The sequence below is a fragment of the Fukomys damarensis genome, unplaced genomic scaffold, assembly GCF_012274545.1.
Source record: "Fukomys damarensis isolate Sample0158 unplaced genomic scaffold, DMR_v1.0_HiC HiC_scaffold_12, whole genome shotgun sequence".
NCBI lineage: Eukaryota > Metazoa > Chordata > Mammalia > Rodentia > Bathyergidae > Fukomys > Fukomys damarensis.
In genome coordinates this window covers 46,065,386-46,075,167 of record NW_022900924.1, presented here as the reverse complement: position 1 = coordinate 46,075,167, position 9,782 = coordinate 46,065,386, and positions in this window count along the sequence as shown.

Below are 9,782 nucleotides of genomic sequence, written 5' to 3'. Positions count from 1 at the left end.
CCTCCCCTCTAACCGGCTCCACCTCCCCAATCACAGTCAGCTGTAAACCCATCCGTGGACTAATCTGCTGACGAGCATCGCACATTTACAATACGATCAACTCCGCACAGCCCCACCTAGGGGTGCGTGAGGTCTAGGCGACTTCTAGATAGAAATCACGACACTGTTGGAAAGGATCCACATCTTACACAGGCACAAGTGATTCGAGGTAGTCTTATGTTGTGGTTGTTGCTGGAGACTGAACTCAGTGCCTTCACACTAAGCGGTTTCTTAAGTCCTTATTTATTTATTTTTATTTAGAGAGAGGGACTCACTAAGTCACTAAATGGCCCAGGCTGGGCTCAAACTCATGATTCTCCTGCCTCATCCTCCTAGAGTTCTGGGATTATAGGCACTTACTTATACACCCAGTTTATAGAGTTTAGTAAAGTTAGTGATGGTGGTGAATGGTTAGTGAGGCTTGAAGGAAAAGCTCACAAAAACTCTTACCCTTAATTTATATTTGCATTATTAATATTTAACTCATGTTAATCTTAAAAAAATTTAACTGACCATATTTTTATGTATTTAGGGATAAAGTATGATAAGTCTATAAATGTATACAATATACAATGATCAAATTAAGTTAATTAGCATTTTCCTCTCCTTAAATATTTATAATTTCTTTGTATTGGGAAGTTTTGAACACCTCTCATCTTTTTTTTTTATTTCTTTCTTTTACATAGATGATATTCTATGTACTTCAGGCTGGTCTTGAATTCACTATGTAACCCAGGCTGGATTCAAACTTGTGGCGATCCTCCTGCCTCGGCCTCCTGAGTTCTGGGATGACAGGTGTGGTGCCTCATGGCTGGCTCAAATGGTATTTCTATATTTATTCTTTTGAAGACTCTCCATATTGATTTCCATAGTGGTAATACTATTTTATATTCCCACCAACGATATGGAAAGATTCCCCCCCCACACACACATCTTGCCCAGAATTTGTTGTTTTTGTGTATTCATTTTTTGGTATTCTTGATGACAGCCATTCCGACTGGGTGTCTTCATAATGTAGTCATTCTGGAGTGAGACAAGGTCTCATTCCCACACACATAAACAATCTGTAGAACAGAATAACACAAGGGCTTGGGGGCTGTTCTGTGTCATTACATCAGTTAAGGTGTCAGGGTCTCAAAAGCTGTGTTGAAATGACGGTCTCACATTTAGTTACCATTGTCACTCTGGGTGCGTTAATCCTACACGCCTCAATAACTTCACTTGTGCGTTGGAGGAAGTCACACCTATTCCTTGGAGTTTCTCTTTCAAATAAAGTAATATGCATATAGCAATTAGCAAACTTATTTGGATACAGTGTGTAATTGAAAAATCATACTTAAGAAATATTTCTAGAGCCTGGTAATTTTAGTACCATGGTTTGTTGACAGCAAACTTTCAGTTCCAATGTTTAAAGCAGAGAAACATAAAAGAAAGAGACTCCGGCTCAAATTCACCTACGAGTACATGTCCAGGCCAATTCCTTTGAACACCACACCACACTCTATTCTCAACTTTTGTGTGTGTTTGTGTGTTGCTGGGAACCACAGGACTTTGAACCATACTCTGTATACACTGTACCGCTAAGCCAAACTGCCGACCCCTAGAGATTAACATCTTAGCGCTGACCACAGCTACCCAAGTAATAACAGGACCAAGAACCATACTGGCCACTTGGGAGGAAAGGAAAATATTGCTTCTCTTCTACTTTTTATTCCACCACCAATAACATATGCAGGTGGTTACACGCCGCCATGGACAGAGATGAAAGAACCTTTGGTCCAAAATGCTGCAAAACTTTTGTAAAAAGTTAGGTTGGACATGAAAGTCACCTGTTTTCTAACTGGTTAGAGAAAGGCTGCCTGCTTAGTGAGACACAGAGTGAGAACATAATTTAATCCTAAAAATATAGGCAAAATTACCAAAGTGAAAACTTGTTCCCCGAAGGAATAGAGATACGAATGCTGATACTCACTGAAGTGTTGGTGCTTCTGCCTTTGTAAAGCTGATGGAATACTGATGTTTACATTAAGAACAGCTTGCAATTGTATTGGAAGCAAGTGCTTATCTTTGCAATGCTGAAACAAAGATATATGCAATAAAAATGTTCTGCATAGGAACACGCAGATGCATAGCAATTATTAGCATTGTGAGAATTTAACTGCATGATTATGAAATTTCGAGTTTCGATACAAAATGAGAATGGGAAGCACTGTCATTATTTAAATTGCAATAAGCAATAACACTAGATATTAAAATGTGACAGTAAAGAGATTCCAATTTAACTAGCATAAATGCTACAAAATCTTCCATTTTATTATAACTTTTTAGAAACAATGCTAATATTTATACACCAAATTTTAAATCATCTTAATAATCATGGTGACCCAGAGGAAAGGAAAATGGCCAGAAATCAGGGTCCTCAAATCCTAGCTCCTAAAACTGTTTTTTGTCTTCTTCACTCTTTCTGATGAGGCTCCCCAGGGAGCTATAGGAAGAAGTCACCTGTCTTATGGGCAGTACTGTAATCTCTTGTGACTTTTTAAAAATCCAGGCTTAAAGTAAAATGAAGTGTCGATTTTGTTTTCATTTAAGCATCAGCGAGCTTCTATGGCTGTTTATGCATACACGGCACTCTGTAAATATCTTTCACATAAGGAATATAAAATACATAACTTTAAAAGCTAATGATTATTGTTTCACGTCAGTTTAATGGACAATGTAGCTTTCCATTACCCACTGAAGTGTTCCTACTTGGAAACTTGACTCCATGATGAATATACCTTGAGCTGCTAGTCGTGTTTGACATCTACTTCATTTGTTTTCTTAATCTTTCACAAAATGAAAACAGAAAATCCGAACGTGCAATTATAGATGCTCAGAAATGGGAGCAAATGTTTAGTTCTTCTGTCAGATAATGGTAGATATAAAGTTCACTGAGAGCCTGAAAAGAGGGAAGGATATTCCATTGATGGTTACTTCAACATCTTGTCACACACTAATTTGGAATATCATAGTTAATATGAGAAGGCTGGAAGTTACAACGAGAAAGAGTGCAGAAAATGGGTTAATTTTCTACTCTTCAGTTATTTTAATTCTTAAAATACTTATATTCAGCTTCAACTTTTAGATGTATTTTTTAAAAAATGCTCAGTTATATGTAATCAAATTATTGACTTTTCTATGGGGTGGGAAAGAATCATCAAACTCTGGGAAAGGTCCAAATTCCTGATGACAAAACTGGCTTCATCATAATTTAAAATCCTTTTATACGTACCTTGTTATGTTTTACTAAACATTAAAAGTTTCAATTTCATCTCTAGGATGATAGACTCAAACTATTCAGAAATTAGCTATAATACTGAAACATTATATTTGAGCAATGAGATCAGAATGATCTTTGCTGATTTTAATGGTGGCATGAAAAAAATGGTTCATTTTACCCCATATTTAACCACTCATGGTAAGCACCTTTCTCCTTAACAATCATCACATTTATATATCGAGTCTCCTAGTTTCTGCCTGTTTCTTTGAACAGCAGACTGAAAAGTTACACTCATTCAATCTACAATGAAATCACGGGTTTTACAAAGTCTTTCAACAGTGAATCAAATCAAACTCAGGAGGTAAACTGGTGACTACCACCTGGACTCTGTGAGTCAGCAGCGCATGGGGACCGGCATTTAGGAGCAGCCTCTCTGAGGCTCCAAGTAAAGCCCTTCCTTGCTGCACACAAGGCTGGTGCACCTTCCATTTTGACCCCGTGTGCCCTTACCCATCTGCCTCATGGCTCAAAATCAGGCACTACCTAAAAGAGAAATCTCTCTCCTCTAGGGTGAGTGTTTAGAGATAAGCAAAAATAAGAAGTCATTGGGTACTTTTCCCTATTTAAGGTACATTTACCAAAAGCTGACCCACAGCCTGCATTAGAAAGTGCTTTCATCTCTCCGTAAAGTGTAGCCCGCCCTAGTCTTCCCGGGGATGCTGACTGCCCCACCCCATAATACGCTACCGACAATATGTAACATCTAACAGGTGCCACTAGAGAAATGTTCCGAAAGCTCACTCTTTCCTTCTCCGTAAAAGACTCTAAGAGATTGCTTCTGGTTTCAGATCCTTCTTGGGAAATAGAGCAATGTACATCTACTTTTGCTGTATGTAATGTAGATCACTTATTTTAACACTCGAGTAATATAGATGCATGAGCACTAATGTCTCACATCTAACTTTAACGACAGAACTAATCAATTTTCTGTTCAAAATATCAGTTGGGGCCCATTAAAACATGGTTTGTTTAATGGAGAGGCTGCCGTTTTTTGTTTGCGAAGGATGTGAACATCTCACCGCTTCATGCCATGAAATGACAGTTTCACAAACAATAAAGCTGGGGGCAGAAAGCAAACATATCACTTGATTTTAATGTCTGATTAAAAATATTCACAGTTTTCTGCTTAGGTGAATTTTGCTTTTCCAGATGCACCTGGGGAATCAACACACCCTGGGATTTATTAGAACTGTATTTGCTCATAGGGGTTGGATGTGATCTTAGTATGTCTTATGAATGTATGAAAATCTTACAGTGAAAACCAATATTCTGTATAACTGATATACACCAATAACAATTGTATTTGTTTTGCTTTTTAAATGATTAATGATTTAATGACCCACATTTGAGCCATTTCTGAAGTAAGACTGTAGGCAACATTAGTAAAGACGATTAAAATTATTAATTTTATGAAAATGAATATCATGAAAATGTTGAAAATATTTATTTTTTGGTGTTTTCCTTTTTTCCCCCTGTGGTGCTGAATACCAAAACCAGAACCCAGTTTGTGTAAAAAAACATGCACTTAGGGCTGGGGATTTAGCTCTGTGATTCTGCCACCTGCCTTGCAAGCACAAGAACCGGATTTCGATCCCTGGTACAAAAAAAAAAAAAAAAAAAAAACAAAAACAAAAACAGACAAAAAAATGCACTCTTACCTGTAAGCTATGTTCTCAATTCCCACGTTCATGCAATTTTAAAAGACAAATTATACACTGTTAACTGAGATGAACAACTAACTGCCCTCAAAGCTCACTGGGTGAAGTTTAGTGATGTCATTTGAAGGATGGCACAGAATTTCTGGGAAAATAATATCCAGATTATGAAAAGTATATTGTTTTCTCTGTTTTTCTTTGAAACTGCCAGCTTAACAGAGCTAAATAACTAGAGGCCACCAGAGCTCCAGGGGCCACATTTTGTTTTGCCTAAGTGCACGCTGTTCACCATTCCTCCACGGGGGAGAAGGTAAATCTGAGAGAACATAATACTTGATACATGGGTTTTGGTTTTTTTTTTTCTAGCTCAAGGTTTCAGAGGTTTCAGTCCATGGTTGGTTGGCTCTGAGTAAGAAATATTATGGGGAAAAAGCAAAAGGGAAGAAAGCTGCCTCCCTCACGGAATTCAGGAAACGGGGAAATTATGCTCAAAGGGACACTTCTACTGACCAACTTCTTCTAACAAGGCCCTGCCTGCTGTAGCCCATTCACCTGTGGAGTCATCAATGAGTTAATCCACTGGTAAGATTACCAGGTTTATATTCCAAGCACTGCTCTGATGCCTGTTAATCTGATCAAGCTGGCAATCAAAATGTGTCTATTACTACTTTAAACTCTCGGTAGACAATTTGCACCTTTATTGTCTACCTGGGGCATATGATTCTCATCCCCAGGGCTTAGTGGGCTGGACTAGGAGGCTGTCCAGACAGGGACCTGGAGAGAGCTCAAATCACAGTAATTTTAGGTTGGTCTTACCTTGATGGCTCTATGACTGAAAAGAGAAGGAGGACTAGGAAGAAAAAACACATATACACTCAAATGTGCGCACACACACATGAGAGGCGGGGGAGAGAGAGAGAGAGAGAGAGAGACCCTTGTTAACTCTGGATCCGCTACATGATACTGCCTTGATACCTTCATTTCGGCACTATTTCTTCTTTTTTTGGTTTGGTTTTATTTGTATTTATTTATTGAGATGGGTTGCACTAGAGTGCTGAAAAAGACCTAAAGAGGCTCTGGGACAGCAGGGCTCCCAAACCAAGTGTAGGCATTGACCTGTTTTTCGCATAATTTTAGAACCGAAGCATCAAATTTGCTAGTTGATGGTGGGGAGAACTTACTCACACAACAGAGATTGTCAAAATCCTGCTGGCCTATCACCGGAAACTGGAGCGCCAGTGTGAACACCAGGTGAGGCGGTGAGGAAGGCGGCCATTTTAAACACAGATCCGGAGCCACAGCCTCAGGTATGCTTCTCCATCTCTCCATGTGTTTCCTGGGTGCAGCACAAGAGAGAAAAGCAGCAGTCAGAAAACTGCTCACAACCCGCTCACATCTCAAGTTTTACAAAGACGTTTATATCCAGTTATTTCTACATTCTGTTCAAGTGAGGTGCATTTGTACACTTGGAGCATTGGGCCTCACCAGCAAGTGAAGCTGCGAGGAAATGGATCTTTGTGTTTTCCAGGGAAAAGCCAGGGAGCTGGGAAATTTCTGTGTGATTCATGGGAAGGAGCTCCAGCTCCTCAGTGGGTGCGCGCCAACCCAGTGGCGAGCACAATTCAGTCAGAGCTTCTGAACGCCACCTATGGTGTCCTCAGCAGTAGGTCCTACGTTTAGTCAGGATGGTTTGACTGATTTATTAAATGTTCACTGAGTGGTAATTAGGAGCCAGTGCCTAGGCCAAGGGTTATGAGAATGTGTGGTACAGATGTAGGCCATGAACCATGTTAGAAGGCAAACATCTCCCAGTGTGAGAAGAAAGCTACAGCCCTGGAGGCATCTGGGAGGGGTTAAATCATTGTTTTGTGTGGATAACTTACTTCACCTCTCTGCGTCTCCATCGTGAACACGCAGGGAAGCTTTGGCACTTTGGTGAGGCTTACGTAGGATAGAAGTACTTGGAACATTACAGGTTCCTAACATCGCATTTCCCTCCCTCTTCTCTCCTCCCTTCTCACGTTATAAACATATTTGAGGCTGGAATGAGCCTTCCTGTTGCTGTGTCTTGTTCAAAGTCTATGCCAGTGCTCTGTTTGCTGGTCCTCTATAGACCTGGACAGATAATTCCTTGACTGTGCTTAGAAAAGGACCAAACATGACAAGAAGGGGTGGGGAGAGACCTCGAAGTAAGCACTATGGATAATCCATGAATAGTCAGATGCACAGCTTTCTGGATGCATTCAACCTGTTGGAAAAGCAAACGGAACAGAAGCACAAGACAACTACATGTCACAGGAAAGGCTGAGACAATGCCATCTACTTCTTTCCTGCCCATTTTAGCTGGCTGGTACTACTGAGAGGGCACTAATAGTGTGTAACCAGAAATGACATTTTGCAGCAGATCTGCAATTTGAAGCGTATGCTGCATGGCACTCATCAGCCGTACTCTGTATCTCTGTTATTCTTCGCCTCCTTCTCTTGAGGTACTACATGCGTCCCAGTCATCCCTTACGGTCGCCTACTGTCACCAGATTAGCCAGAGAAGAATTTGCAAAAGTTAAAAAGGGAAACCTTTAGACTGATAGCTGTTGTCATTTTTTAAAAAGTAATTTATGATACCAAATGGTTAAGCTGGCTCATTTTCCCTCCCTGATGGAACAGCCATCTGATGATTAATTATTTCAGCATCAGGTGGATCTAGAGTAAGAGGATATTTTCCATTCTCTTATCAAACATTACTCCCACTGCCAGACCTGCACCAGCCTGGATGATCTATACCAGTTCTCATGAAAGGCAGATCAAACAACTCCACACCCAAAGGCACTGTAATTAATCTCTCCTTCATTAGGCTCATATTCTAATTTTTTTGAAGCTGACATTTAACTCTCTCAAGTTGCATTTTTATGTGAGAAACCCAAATTATACATAAAGAGCAAAATAAAAGATAGGTAATAGAAAGTAGGGGTTAGATCTTTCTCAGATGGGAAGGGGATTAAGGGATGGAGCGGGTAGGAGGGGAGGGTAAGGGGATGAAAGAATGAATGAAGATGTGTTACGTCCGTGCACCAACTCCACACAAGGAATGTCAACATTATGTGCCGCAAACGTGTACTCATAAAGGGGAAAAAATGAGAACCAAGGCCTGTCATGTAAAGGTACAAGATCCAAATGATGAATGTCACTGTACTGTATAAACTCAATGAGGAAAAAAAATGCACTAATAAAAGAAAAGAAATTTTTAAAAGGCAAAAAGGTAAAGGAGCCATGTGAGCTAACGAGGAAACTGTCTTGCTGACAATGCAGGGGTCTGAAGTCTACCGCTTGCTTGGGTGCTTTCACATCCATTTGGCCTGCAGTCCTGCCGCAAACGTCTGACACCTGCCAGGTTACTGGGTTAGAATATTGAAGAAATATCCTCCGTCCTCCGGTGCAGCCCCTCCCTCCCAGTTCCAACCTGGAGACTGCCTACTTCTGCCTGCCGTCCGCTTGGTTCTCTTGTGCAGCTGCCTTGAATTATTTACGTGTTTGTATTCCTGAGCAGAACAGGAATTCTTCCGAGAGTAGAACTCATGTCTCATTCATTCCCTAATTGCCCCTCACACTGAGATGCTGCAATACGACGAACAGTTGTCAAATGAGCATTCAGTAAAGTAGAATAAGTCACAGGTGGTGACTTCAGATGCCCACTAATACAGAAGACCATTCACTGTCAAGTATTCCGCATTCCCCAATCGATCCTAATTTAATTTGTATATTATAGTTTGACATTCAGGATAAAAAATAAGCTGAGATGATATGTGCGCTGGATGTCTCTAGATCCTCACCTGCTGAATGGGGTTTTTCTTGGTCTGATGCTTGTATGGTCTCATTGACTTTAAAGGAGAAGATTTTAAGAAATAATTAGGTATTTGCCACCTGAACCAGCAAGATAACGTTAAACTGCTCTAAGCATATTTTATTACATAGAACCTAATCCCTGATTAGTTTCAAACCATAACATGTTAAACAAATTATATTTATATTGTCAGATAACACCATATCCAAGAAACATTATTCATGCTAGTCAGATAAAAGCACAGCATGTAACAGACCATTTCAGGGATTCAAGATACAACAGCTGAAAAAGCCCTTCATAGTACCCAAGTACAGGAGTTGGAAGTTTGAACACCCTCAGAAACCTGGATGCTCACCATGAGAGAGCAGAGAACAGGAGTCGCCCACCTCAGGGGAGCGGCTCTTAACAGGTCCAAGTCACAGCTGGCACGTGGTGGAGTGGAAACAAGGGCCAGCATTGTCACCGGAGAGAAACTGCCAGTGTACACATTTGTTTGGGAAGCCAAGTGGAGTCCCAAGAAAATCCGTCGCTAGGTGAGGTTTAGGGTCACAAGTCATTAATTCCCAGATGAACCTTATGATCCTTATGAGTCTTCAGGTTCCATCTGACACTGAGATTTGCTCCTATTGCTTAGCACAGAATTCAGGTAGCAGCTTAATTTAGTCGGCAAAAATTCTTCCACATTTTTGGCAGGTGTTGTCCATTTTAGTCTTGCTAGGATTATCATTATACAAAAAATACAGCATAAGATTTTTATCGGGAATATTTCTTTTCTACAGAGAACACCTGATGGGCGGAACCACATAAAAACTGCCAAATCTGCAGCACCTCCTATCCTTCACAAATCTCAATCCCACCATTTTGTGTCTTTGAAGAGCCACTCCCCAGGAATGCTACATGACATTAAAAAAAAAAAAAAAAAAAAAAA